Source organism: Hippichthys cyanospilos, chromosome 8, assembly GCF_059441005.1.
Source record: "Hippichthys cyanospilos isolate Australia breed blue-spotted pipefish chromosome 8, RoL_Hcya_1.0, whole genome shotgun sequence".
Taxonomy (NCBI): Eukaryota; Metazoa; Chordata; class Actinopteri; order Syngnathiformes; family Syngnathidae; genus Hippichthys; species Hippichthys cyanospilos.
Genome location: NC_142376.1, coordinates 22,919,277 through 22,934,292, shown reverse-complemented (window position 1 = coordinate 22,934,292; position 15,016 = coordinate 22,919,277).

Below are 15,016 nucleotides of genomic sequence, written 5' to 3'. Positions count from 1 at the left end.
TGACGTGTCTAGCTGAATCAATTAAGAGTGCCCCTGTTAAAGGACACGGAATTGTGTTCCATTTTACTTTATAAATTGTTGTCTTTTGGCATACGCGCGCGATCATAAACTTGTTGAAACACGGATGTCGCTTAACATTGGGTATTTATGGTCAAATGAACTCAAACCTCGTCGCGCAGAAAAGGAGAAGCAAAATCTCGGAGCGCATTTAACACAAACTGCCGAGGCGGTCAATAACCGCTCACAATGCCAACCCTCAAAACAGAGCGGAAAAAAATAAAACGTTTAACAAAAAAAGGACGTGCGGCTTCATTACCTAATTAAGGGGGATGCACAGGTGCCGGTTGCCAAGCCCTTGTGTGCTTCTCGATGTTATTATTACGCTTTTTAAATAGTAAAAAATGTGTGATCACTGAAGGCATTGAGATAGGATGCACAACAGCCATAACAGTTTTGCGGCCTTTACCGTTTTAATTTCTAAATCCCCCTTCCCGTGAGTAAGCGTCTAATTGATAATTATAACTGATAATTTGCAGCTGTCCGCCTTAAGGTGCGGGACTGCTTTAAAAAGGGGCTCACCTCTCATTAGCTCACTTTTCACAGGCTTTGCAAGAGAGAGGTAAGCAATTTGGCTACAGAGAGCTGCATACTTTCCCCACAATATTGTCCTGCGTGTTTCGGTTTTCCCTAGTGAATGTACCTCTTTGTGAAATTTCCGTTTTAAAATCTGCGAACTACATTGGGGTGACTGGACGACTCAATGTATTAAAGCGACACAAAATTTGAAAATATTTCATATAGAAAGCATTGCTGCACATTTCAAAATATGTAGTATTAGCTTTATTTTCCGGAACATTGCATTATGTTCTGTAAAAGCTGTTAGAAGTCGGTGGGAGCCTGTGGAAAAACATCTCGGCAAGCTGGCACGTGGGGGATTTAAAAAAAAAAAGAACTCAGCTGGAGGAAAAATCACCTAGGAGTAGGGGTCATTGTAACAAGTGTTTGGAGAAAAACTGCTGGTAGCCAACAAATAATTAGAAATGTCGATTTATTTAATGCTCTCCTAACCCACATATTTCACAATTGCTATCTTTCATTGATTGCATTTGCCAGTCTTTTTCTTTTTTTTCCGGTGGCTGTTGTGGTGTTTTTTTTTTTTTTTTTTTTTTAAATTCTGAATCAATTATTTTAATTCACAATAAACCAGTCCTAAGCACTAGAATATGTTGGTCACTTTTTTTTTTTACATGCGCCCGAAAGAAGTGTTCTCACCGCGTCTTCACTCACAATGAACGTGATTGGCACGTGGAAGCTTCTGCTTGTGCACAGATCTGCTACAGACCTGCTGCGTTTTGTCGCTCAGCACTGACACCGAATGGAACCTAAAAATAATTGCTCTCAACTTCATTGACTTACTCAAACGATATTTTGTCGCATTAAAAACTGTATTATAATGTTAATATAAAACAATTTAATTGTTTTGTATAATTAAACTGACTACTACATTGTCATTTAAATAGCTGCTTTGTGGTCTTCCCCTTAGCCATTCAAGTGGAAAGTGTCTTTCATTTTATTGCTACATTTTTAATGAGTTTGTCTGAGACTTGGTACTACTTTGTACTGTTTCAGCAACTTTCCACACATTTACAATGTATAAAAGAAAAAAACGGGCCTCTCACTTGTCTTTCTCTCTTTCAGAATGTCTATGCTGAAAGCGAAAGTGGTCGCTCTCCGGCCTAAATCTACGGCGACGTCGTGGAGCCTGTCACCAAACGGCACTCTGAAAATGGAGGGCTGCCATAAAAACATAGCTGTTGCCCTCTGTGATGGAGAAAACACTTACAAATTGGTTCTTTTCGAACATTTGGCAGTAAAAGTCACAGAGGGCAACAGCTATGTTTTTTTAAATTGCGCGGTCAGCCAAAGCAGCCCCAACTTGCTGCTCTGCAGGCGAGGCACAAAAATATTTTCCGGCCCCCAAATAAACCCAACCCCTCAATTGGAGGATGAAGCCAAAACTCTTCTCTACCCCCCATCACTTGAATCATCCCCTCAGGAAGTTATTCATCGGCTTCCTGAGGGGATGGTGTCAGTGAATGGCCAAATAACTGATGTAAGTTTGAGTCGCTCATGTACTTGTATACACACTGGGGCACATGGGTTCATATAGTCACAAAGAAGGCTCTGTAAATCTATACAAGAATACAAAAAAATATCCACACATTTAACGGTTATACTTCCACATCCTCTCATTTTGGAGGTAAATGCTAATTGTGTGTGCGTGTGAGTGTTAGCGTGTGCATGTATTTCTCTCGCTCTCTCTCTAATACACAGACCCTAAGGTGACGGGAGGAAGAAAAGTACTGTTTCGGTGACACTTAACTTTGTTTCTATATTAATTTTGTCCTCTCAAGATCCGTCCAATACGGATGGTGAAACTTCGCAGGGAGCAGCCGGTACCCATGCGGCAAATCACCATAAGAAAAGTAAGTACCCCCATTTTAATCTTCCTGTTGCACTTCACAAGTAAAGTGTGATTTATTTATTTTCAACCTATTGCAGGATGAGGCGGCGATCAAGGTCACCCTGTGGAGGGAGGCCAACCTGTATAAATTAGAGTTGGGGGGAACCTACATATTTACTCTAACTGCAAAGGTCAATGAGTATGGTTTGAGCCTTCACTCCACACAGTATACAGAAATTGATGTGAGTAGATAACTGGTTCTATTCTGTGTCTTCTATTCAAAACGTGCCTTCCTATTTATAGACCCCATCGTTGAGCTAGATGTGTACGTAGTCCAATAAAGATGGTCTTAAATCCCATGCTTAGATATTAAGGCATAAAAATCTGTCTAAAATTCACCTTAACCGCTTTTTTTTTTTTTTCTCATGAATTTGAATTTAATCTTTCCACTCAACAGGGCCATATGTGCGCACAGAAGATTTTGATCTTTGGCTGGGACGTGGAGTGGACTGACGTAGAGTTGCTCCAGGCCGGAGGGAAGACTTTAAAGATGTCGTTGGAGGTATGGCAGAAGGCCTTTCAGGAGCCTCCCCAAATTCCCTCCGATGGCCTGCCACTCTATGTAACCTTTTCTAATGGTCATTGTACAAATGTGGTTACAGATGAGTGACTTTTTTGTTTGTTTTGTTTCTTGGTTAATAAAATTGTCTTCATGTATGTCAATTGTTTGGGAGTGAGTTTGCAGAGAATTATTGTCACATGCACAGCACAAAACCACACCGAAAATTTTGCGAAGGTACAATGTCTAAGTACACAATACCTTCGTTGTATCGAAATGAGCCTTGTGCATCGTTTGAAGTTACAGCAAATTCATGCTCTGTAAAGATTACTTTACTAGGACATTTTAAAAATTTCATCATTTATAAGCATAGAATTATGAAGTTTTAAAACACATGGTGTAATTCTTCACCCAATGCAGGTTTTCCTTTTTTTTTTTTTTTTTTTTTTTTTTTTTTTTTTTAACAGCAAAAAGCTTTAAAGAGTTCCGTAGATTAACGAAGTATTTCAAAAGGGACTATTTTCTCAATTCCTAATGCTTAAATATGGGCCCTACATTTTTAGTCTTTTCTCTTGATCTTTCATTCTCACTCTTTCACTAGCTAGCTGGCTGTTGGTAGATAGTGTGTGTGTGTGTGTGTGTGTGTGTGTGTGTGTGTGTGCACGCGCACTCGTGTGTGTGTATATGTTATGCAGAGGAGGCTTTTTGACAATTGATTACATACGCCACAGATTGTCTGGGCCTTCCCACGGGTGACAGCCTTCATGGTCAAGTTAAGAACACCTCATATTGTCGCTCCTACGTTTCCAATCTTCCAATCTCAAAAAGCAGCACCACATGCTGTGACATTTTGTATGGTGTAACTATTGTATTACAGTTTCTATTCAAACAATTCAAACATTCCACATCTTTCCACAGTTCAACTTTTTTCAGTTTTTCAACTTTGCATTTTTCACATTCGTATTATAAGCCTATTCAAACTGTTCTTACTTTGTATTCAGTTTTTATGATTTATACCATTCATATATTCCACAACATTCCACAGCTCAACTTTTTCAGTTTTTCAACAATGTATTATTCACATTTATATTATTTGGCCTATTCAAATTGTTCTTATTTTGTATTAATCAGTTTCTATTATTCAAAGCATTCAAACATTCCACATCATTCCACAGTTCAACTTTTTTCAGTTTTCAACTTTGAATTTTTCACATTCACATTATTTAGCCTATTCAAAATGTTCTTACTTAGTACAGTATTCAGTTTTTATGAATCATACTTTTTCAGATTTTCAACTTTTGATTTTTTGCATTTCACGGAGTCACACCATTCAAACACTCCACATTTTTCCACGTTTCAACTCATAAACCTTCAACGGTTTCACCTTCACACGCAATTCCTTCAGGAATTGCACTTTTTCTAGTTGTGTGAAGGTGAAACCTTCACACTTATGTTTTTCTCCACCTTTATTATTGTGTGAAGGTGAAACCTTCACACTTATGTTTTTCTCCACCTTTATTATTATTATTATTTTTTTTATTCCGACCGTTTTTTAGGTACGTTTCAACTCATTCCCAGTTCATCCAATTCATGCCGTTCAAACTTCATATCATTCTACATATTCATGTTTAGTGCGGGTCTATTTTTCAAGTTTCAACTTTTCATCGTTTTCCTACAATTTAAGTTTTTGTACCGTAAAAATGGCCTAATGTTAAGTGAATGGGCTGGTCTTCGTGCTTTATTTTTAAACTTTAACGTTTTCGATATTTCCTATGTCTCGGTGGCGCATGGGATTTGTGTGCGGCATTCGCACTTCATGTTCGTGGGTTCAATCCCAGGCTGCGTCATTTTTTAGTTGTGTGAGTCTTTTTTAGTTAGTGCGGGTCTATTTTTCAAGTTTCAACTTTTAATCGTTTTCCTACAATTTAAGTTTTTGTACCGTAAAAACGGCCTAATGTTAAGTGATTGGAGCGTTCTTCCTACTTCCTTTTAAAGCGTTCACGGTTTCGTCATTTCCCGTGGCTCAGACGTTCTGTTGACGTATATCTACTACATGTTCGTGTGTTCGATCCCCGCTGTGTCTTTTCACACATTCAGTGTTTTTTTTCAGTTCATTCAGTATTTTTTTTTGGTTTCAATTCCTTCCCAGTTCATCCAATTCATGCCGTTCGAACTTCATATCATTCCACATATTCACGTGAAGTGCTTTTTTATTTTTCAAGGTTCAACTATTCATCGTTTTCCTACAATTGACGTTTTTTATACTATTCATATTTAAAGAATTTAGCCTTTTCAAACTGTTCTTACTTTCATTTCATCTTTTCATTCCACAGTTGAACTTTTTTCAGTTTTTGAACTTTGTATTATTCGTAGTTCTTCATAGATTCACGTTCAAAAATACTTCATTCCCTATATTTCAAGCTTTCCAGTGTGGTCTTACACTGCCCCCCAGTGGCCCAGTGGTAGAGTTGTCATCTTCAACATGTCCGTGTCCTGGTTCGGGCAAATCGCGTTTCACGTTTACAGTTCAACTTTCAGCTACAATTCAAGTTTTTGTACCGTAAAAATTGTCTAATGTTAAGTGAATGGTGTTGTTAAGAAGTTTCTGATTATACTTAACGATTTCGTGTTTGAATCGTTCTGTTATTACTATTTACGTCTGGACATGTTTCTCCTGTGGTCATGTGGTCTTCCTAGCAACCGCCTAGCAACTAATCACAAGTTGTGTTTCATTCCTGCACTACCAATCAGGACTCTGTTTACACTATCATAGGTTGTTTTGCTCTTTCACGGGTCAGTCGGCAGGTATCGTTGTAACGGACAGTCATTTTTTCTGCTTTCTATCATTCTGTGGATTATCTAATTCCTTTCATTATTATTCCGTGCGTCCATGAGAATGTAAGTACAGTTTGAATATGTTGTCCGTTCGTGGTTTTGGATACATGTTTACGTTTGCACTGCTTCACTTTGTCCATTAATGTCTAAGTTGTTATTGCACCTAAGTTTGGTATAATTGCTAAAGGCAGATATACTGTACTTTTCATACTTCACTTTTAGTATTCACGTTAAAGTTTCATCCACAAAAAGTGCGTGTTTGTCTCAGGTTTGCCGTGTGTGCCAATGTGATCCTTACGCCGTAAGGGAGTGACGTCACCGCCCACTCAAATCTATTCGGCTCCATTAACCCTTTCCTACCTAACGCACATTTTGGAACGATTGGGTTGAATTCATTCTTCCTATCATTGTACGGTATGTTTGCCTGTGTTGTTTATGTTATTCTAAGCTAATATAGAGTCATGTGAGCATATGATGTAACATATTGTACAATGTTAGTTATGTTAGTTATCAATGTTTAGTGAATGTTCTCTGCTCTCTATTCCAGTTCAACTTTTCTCAGTTTTTCAACTTTGTAGGATTCATAATTTTTCACAGATTCACATCATTCTCCAGTTCAACTTTTTCAGTTTTTCATTCATCTTCAAATTCCACAGTTCAACTTTTATTCAGTTTTTCAACTTTGTATTCATATTTCTTCACAGATTCACACCATTCAATCGTTCCACGTAATTCCACTTTTCACCTCCCAAACCTTCAACGGTTTCACCTTCACACGCAATTTCTTCAGAAATTGCACTATTTCTAGTTATTATTATTATTATTATTTTTTTTATTCCGACCGTTTTTTAGGTACATTTCAACTCATTCCCAGTTCATCCAATTCATGCCGTTCAAACTTCATATCATTCTACATATTCATGTTTAGTGCGGGTCTATTTTTCAAGTTTCAACTTTTCATCGTTTTCCTACAATTTAAGTTTTTGTACCGTAAAAATGGCCTAATGTTAAGTGAATGGGCTGGTCTTTGTGCTTTATTTTTAAACTTTAACGTTTTCAATATTTCCTATGTCTCGGTGGCTCATGGGATTTGTGTACGGCATTCGCACTTCATGTTCGTGGGTTCAATCCCAGGCTGCGTCATTTTTTAGTTGTGTGAGTCTTTTTTAGTTAGTGCGGGTCTATTTTTCAAGTTTCAACTTTTAATCGTTTTCCTACAATTTAAGTTTTTGTACCGTAAAAACGGCCTTATGTTACGTGATTGGAGCGTACTTCCTACTTCCTTTTAAAGCGTTCACGGTTTCGTCATTTCCCGTGGCTCAGACGTTCTGTTGACGTATATCTACTACATGTTCGTGCGTTCGATCCCCGCTGTGTCTTTTCACACATTCAGTGTTTTTTTCAGTTAATTCAGTATTTTTTTTTTGGTTTCAATTCCTTCCCAGTTCATCCAATTCATGCCGTTCGAACTTCATATCATTCCACATATTCACGTGAAGTGCTTTTTTATTTTTCAAGGTTCAACTATTCATCGTTTTCCTACAATTTACGTTTTTTATACTATTCATATTTAAAGAATTTAGCCTTTTCAAACTGTTCTTACTTTCATTTCATCTTTTCATTCCACAGTTGAACTTTTTTCAGTTTTTTAACTTTGTATTATTCGTAGTTCTTCATAGATTCACGTTCAAAAATACTTCATTCCCTAGTGTGGTCTTACACTGCCCCCCAGTGGCCCAGTGGTAGAGTTGTCATCTTCAACATGTCCGTGTCCCGGTTCGGGCAAATCGCGTTTCACGTTTACAGTTCAACTTTCAGCTACAATTCAAGTTTTTGTACCGTAAACATTGTCTAATGTTAAGTGAATGGTGTTGTTAAGAAGTTTCTGATTATACTTAACGATTTCGTGTTTGAATCGTTCTGTTATTACTATTTACGTCTGGACATGTTTCTCCTGTGGTCATGTGATCTTCCTAGCAACCGCCTACAACTAATCACAAGTTGCGTTTCATTCCTCCACTACCAATCAGGACTCTGTTTACACTATCATAGGTTGTTTTGCAGGTATGCGGTCAGTCGGCAGGTATCGTTGTAACGGACAGTCATTTTTTCTGCTTTCAATCATTCTGTGGATTATCTCATTCCTTTCATTATTATTCCGTGCGTCCATGAGAATGTAAGTACAGTTTGAATATGTTGTCCGTTCGTGGTTTTGGATACATGTTTACGTTTGCACGGCTTCACTTTGTCCATTAATGTCTAAGTTGTTATTGCACCTAAGTTTGGTATAATTGCTAAAGGCAAATATACCGTACTTTTCATACTTCACTTTTAGTATTCACGTTAAAGTTTCATCCACAAAAAGTGCGTGTTTGTCGCATGTTTGCCGTGTGTGCCAATATGATCCTTCCGCCGTAAGGGAGTGACGTCACCGCCCACTCAAATCTATTCGGCTCCATTAACCCTTTCCTACCTAACGCACATTTTGGAACGATTGGGTTGAATTCATTCTTCCTATCATTGTACGGTATGTTTGCCTGTGTTGTTTATGTTATTCTAAGCTAATATAGAGTCATGTGAGCATATGATGTAACATATTGTACAATGTTAGTTATGTTAGTTATCAATGTTTAGTGAATGTTCTCTGCTCTCCTTTGCAGAGACCACACACCCACAATCAAACATAGAACACACACAGAACACACAAACACAGAAACACACACACACCAACCCAGATAAATAAATAGAACATTATATACAAATAAAGAGTGGCATGAGAGTGTGCATCGTCTTTATGTTCTGGCCGGACAACCAGATAAGATTGAGGATCCTCTGAATCAGTCAAGTACAGTCCTTTCAAGGAGGTCACAAGTTTGGACGCTACTCCGACACCTCCATTACAGGTGTGATTCAAAAACATGCAGGATACAAGCCCTCGAAGACTGGAGTTTGACACCTATAGTTTAGTTACACAAAGTAATCCATTTCCCATGTTGCCATCGGGCGGCCATCTTAGACCACTTAAGACACCAACTCCAATCTGCCCTCATGGGCGGCCATCTTGGACATTTTATTAGACGTCTCATTACCTTTCACTACTGCTTCCACCTAGTACAGCATCTGGCTTGGTTAACTCAGCTTGATTCATACGTTTTAGTTTTTTTCAGTTTTTCAACTCTGTATTATTCACATTTCTTCACTGTTTCACATCAATCCACAATCCACCTCATTCAATCCACCTCATTCAAATGATAAGCTCATTCATTAACAGGAGTTTAAAACTCCAGTCCTCGAGGGCTGATATCCTGCATGTTTTTGAATCACATCATTCACTTAACATTAGGCCTAATGTCACAGATTCACACTATTCCAGTTCAACTTTTCTCAGTTTTTCAACTTTGTAGGATTCATAATTTTTCACAGATTCACATCATTCTCCAGTTCAACTTTTTCAGTTTTTCATTCATCTTCAAATTCCACAGTTCAACTTTTTTACAGTTTTTCAACTTTGTATTCATATTTCTTCACAGATTCATACCATTCAATCGTTCCACATCATTCCACTTTTCAACTCCCAAACCTTCAACGGTTTCACCTTCACACGCAATTTCTTCAGAAATTGCACTTTTTCTAGTTGTGTGAAGGTGAAACCTTCACACTTATGTTTTTCTCCACCTTTATTATTGTGTGAAGGTGAAACCTTCACACTTATGTTTTTCTCCACCTTTATTATTATTATTATTTTTTTTATTCCGACCGTTTTTTAGGTACGTTTCAACTCATTCCCAGTTCATCCAATTCATGCCGTTCAAACTTCATATCATTCTACATATTCATGTTTAGTGCGGGTCTATTTTTCAAGTTTCAACTTTTCATCGTTCTCCTACAATTTAAGTTTTTGTACCGTAAAAATGGCCTAATGTTAAGTGAATGGGCTGGTCTTCGTGCTTTATTTTTAAACTTTAACGTTTTCGATATCTCCTGTGGCGCATGGGATTTGTGTACCGCATTCGCACTTCATGTTGTGGGTTCAATCCCAGGCTGCGTCATTTTTTAGTTGTGTGAGTCTTTTTTAGTTAGTGCGGGTCTATTTTTCAAGTTTCAACTTTTCATCGTTTTCCTACAATTTAAGTTTTTGTACCGTAAAAACGGCCTAATGTTAAGTGATTGGAGCGTTCTTCCTACTTCATTTTAAAGCGTTCACGGTTTCGTCATTTCCCGTGGCTCAGACGTTCTGTTGACGTATGTCTTCTACATGTTCGTGCGTTCGATCCCCGCTGTGTCTTTTCACACATTCAGTGTTTTTTTTCAGTTAATTCAGTATTTTTTTTTTGGTTTCAACTCCTTCCCAGTTCATCCAATTCATGCCGTTCGAACTTCATATCATTCCACATATTCACGTGAAGTGCTTTTTTATTTTTCAAGGTTCAACTATTCATCGTTTTCCTACAATTTACGTTTTTTATACTATTCATATTTAAAGAATTTAGCCTTTTCAAACTGTTCTTACTTTCATTTCATCTTACTTTTCATTCGACAGTTGAACTTTTCTCAGTTTTTTTAACTTTGTATTATTCGTAATACTTCACAGATTCACCTTCAAACATACTTCATTCCCTTTATATAAAGCTTTTTTACAGTGTGGTCTGACACCGCCCCCCAGTGGCCCAGTGGTAGAGTTGTCATCTTCAACGTGTCCGTGTCCCGGTTCGGGCAAATCGCGTTTCACGTTTACAGTTGTTTTTTCTCTTCTGCTTTTAATTCGGATCATCCACACTTTTTTAAGATTAAAACATTCGGATTTTTTTCAGTTTTCAACTTTGTGTTATTCATATTTTTTCACACATTCACATCATTCCACAGTTCAACTTTGTTCAATTTTTCAACTTTGTATTATTCATATTTCTTCACATTACCATTATACCACAGTTCAACTTTCAGCTAAAATTCAAGTTTTTCTACCGTAAAAAATGGCCTAATGTTAAGTGAATGCTGTGATTCAAAAACATGCAGGATACAAGCCCTCGAGGACTGGAGTTTGAAACCTACAGTTTAGTTACACAAAGTACACCATTTCCCATGATGCCGTCGGGCGGCCATCTTAGACCACTGAAGACTCCAACTCCCATCTGCCCTCATGGGCGGCCATCTTGGATATTTTCTTAGACGTCTCATTACCTGTCACTTCTGCTTCCACCTAGTACAGCATCTGGCTTGGTGAACTCAGCTTGATTCATACATTCAGTTTTTTTCAGTTTTTCAGTTTTCAACTTTGTTTTATTCATATTTCAAGCACTAAAAAAACTGAAAAGTTTGCTTAGGCATCATTTTTTAACTCCTGATAATGAGCTAATCATTTGAATGAGGTGGATTTGAATGAGGTGGATTGTGGATTGCTTGAAACAGTGAAGCATTGTGAATAATACAAAGTTGAAAAACTTTGTATTTTCTCTTCTGCTTTTACTTCGGATCATCCACACTTTTTTACGATTCAAACATTCGTTTTTTTTTTCAGTTTCTCAGTTTTTCAACTTTGTCGGATTCATAATTTTTCACAGATTCACTTCATTCTCCAGTTCAACTTTTTCAGTTTTTCATTCATATCTTCAAATTCCACAGTTCAACTTTTATTCAGTTTTTCAACTTTGTATTCATATTTCTTCACAGATTCACACCATTCAATCGTTCCACGTAATTCCACTTTTCACCTCCCAAACCTTCAACGGTTTCACCTTCACACGCAATTTCTTCAGAAATTGCACATTTTCTAGTTATTATTATTTTTTTTTTTTTTTATTCCGACCGTTTTTTAGGTACGTTTCAACTCATTCCCAGTTCATCCAATTCATGCCGTTCAAACTTCATATCATTCTACATATTCATGTTTAGTGCGGGTCTATTTTTCAAGTTTCAACTTTTCATCGTTTTCCTACAATTTAAGTTTTTGTACCGTAAAAATGGCCTAATGTTAAGTGAATGGGCTGGTCTTCGTGCTTTATTTTTAAACCTTAACGTTTTCGATATTTCCTATGTCTCGGTGGCGCATGGGATTTGTGTACGGCATTCGCACTTCATGTTCGTGGGTTCAATCCCAGGCTGCGTCATTTTTTAGTTGTGTGAGTCTTTTTTAGTTAGTGCGGGTCTATTTTTCAAGTTTCAACTTTTCATCGTTTTCCTACAATTTAAGTTTTTGTACCGTAAAAACGGCCTAATGTTACGTGATTGGAGCGTACTTCCTACTTCCTTTTAAAGCGTTCACGGTTTCGTCATTTCCCGTGGCTCAGACGTTCTGTTGACGTATATCTACTACATGTTCGTGCGTTCGATCCCCGCTGTGCCTTTTCACACATTCAGTGTTGTTTTTTCAGTTAATTCAGTATTTTTTTTTTGGTTTCAATTCCTTCCCAGTTCATCCAATTCATGCCGTTCGAACTTCATATCATTCCACATATTCACGTGAAGTGCTTTTTTTATTTTTCAAGGTTCAACTATTCATCGTTTTCCTACAATTTACGTTTTTTATACTATTCATATTTAAAGAATTTAGCCTTTTCAAACTGTTCTTACTTTCATTTCATCTTTTCATTCCACAGTTGAACTTTTTTCAGTTTTTGAACTTTGTATTATTCGTAGTTCTTCATAGATTCACGTTCAAAAATACTTCATTCCCTATATTTCAAGCTTTCACAATGTGGTCTTACACTGCCCCCCAGTGGCCCAGTGGTAGAGTTGTCATCTTCAACATGTCCGTGTCCCGGTTCGGGCAAATCGCGTTTCACGTTTACAGTTCAACTTTCAGCTACAATTCAAGTTTTTGTACCGTAAAAATTGTCTAATGTTAAGTGAATGGTGTTGTTAAGAAGTTTCTGATTATACTTAACGATTTCGTGTTTGAATCGTTCTGTTATTACTATTTACGTCTGGACATGTTTCTCCTGTGGTCATGTGATCTTCCTAGCAACCGCCTAGCAACTAATCACAAGTTGTGTTTCATTCCTCCACTACCAATCAGGACTCTGTTTACACTATCATAGGTTGTTTTGCTCTTTCACCGGTAGTCGGCAGGTATCGTTGTAACGGACAGTCATTTTTTCTGCTTTCAATCATTCTGTGGATTATCTCATTCCTTTCATTATTATTCCGTGCGTCCATGAGAATGTAAGTACAGTTTGAATATGTTGTCCGTTCGTGGTTTTGGATACATGTTTACGTTTGCACTGCTTCACTTTGTCCATTAATGTCTTAAGTTGTTATTGCACCTAAGTTTGGTATAATTGCTAAAGGCAAATATACCGTACTTTTCATACTTCACTTTTAGTATTCACGTTAAAGTTTCATCCACAAAATGTGCGTGTTTGTCGCATGTTTGCCGTGTGTGCCAATGTGATCCTTACGCCGTAAGGGAGTGACGTCACCGCCCACTCAAATCTATTCGGCTCCATTAACCCTTTCCTACCTAACGCACATTTTGGAACGATTGGGTTGAATTCATTCTTCCTATCATTGTACGGTATGTTTGCCTGTGTTGTTTATGTTATTCTAAGCTAATATAGAGTCATATGAGCATATGATGTAACATATTGTACAATGTTAGTTATGTTAGTTATCAATGTTTAGTGAATGTTCTCTGCTCTCCTTTGCAGAGACCACACACCCACAATCAAACATAGAACACACACAGAACACACAAACACAGAAACACACACACACCAACCCAGATAAATAAATAGAACATTATATACAAATAAAGAGTGGCATGAGAGTGTGCATCGTCTTTATGTTCTGCCGGACAACCTGATAAGATTGAGGATCCTCTGAATCAGTCAAGTACAGTCCTTTCAAGGAGGTCACAAGTTTGGACGCTACTCCGACACCTCCATTACAGGTGTGATTCAAAAACATGCAGGATACAAGCCCTCGAGGACTGGAGTTTGACACCTATAGTTTAGTTACACAAAGTAATCCATTTCCCATGTTGCCATCGGGCGGCCATCTTAGACCACTGAAGACTCCAACTCCAATCTGCCCTCATGGGCGGCCATCTTGGATATTTTATTAGACGTCTCATTACCTCTCACTACTGCTTCCACCTAGTACGGCATCTGGCTTGGTTAACTCAGCTTGATTCATACGTTTTAGTTTTTTTCAGTTTTTCAACTCTGTATTATTCACATTTCTTCACTGTTTCACATCAATCCACAATCCACCTCATTCAATCCACCTCATTCAAATGATAAGCTCATTAACAGGAGTTTAAAACTCCAGTCCTCGAGGGCTGATATCCTGCATGTTTTTGAATCACGTCATTCACTTAACATTAGGCCTAATGTCACAGATTCACATTATTCCAGTTCAACTGTTCTCAGTTTGTTAACTATGTAGGATTCATAATTTTTCACAGATTCAAATCATTCTACAGTTCAACTTTTTTTCAGTTTTTCATTCATCTTCAAATTCCACAGTTCAACTTTTTTCAGTTTTTCAACTTTGTATTCATATTTCTTCACAGATACACACCATTCAATTGTTCCACATCATTCCACTTTTCAACTCCCAAACCTTCGACAGTTTCACCTTCACACGCAATTTCTTCAGAAATTGCACATTTTCTAGTTGTGTGAAGGTGAAACCTTCACACTTATGTTTTTCTCCACCTTTATTATTATTATTATTTTTATTATTCCGACCGTTTTTTAAGTTCGTTTCAACTTTTTTCCAGTTCATCCAATTCATGCCGTTCAAACTTCATATCATTCCACATATTCATGTTTAGTGCGGGTCTATTTTTCAAGTTTCAACTTTTCATCGTTTTCCTACAATTTAAGTTTTTGTACCGTAAAAATGGCCTAATGTTAAGTGAATGGGCTGGTCTTCGTACTTTATTTTTAAACTTTAACGGTTTCGGCATTTCCTATGTCTCTGTGGCTCATGGGAATTGTGTGCCGTATTCGCACTTCATGTTCGTGGGTTCAATCCCAGGCTGCGTCTTTTCGCACATTCAGTGTTTTTTTTTTTTCAGTTAATTCCGTATTTTCTTTTGCTTTCAACTCCTTCCCAGTTCATCCAATTCATGCCGTTCAAACTTCATATCATTCCACATATTCATGTGAAGTGCTTTGTATTTTTCAAGGTTCAACCATTCATCGTTTTCCTACAAT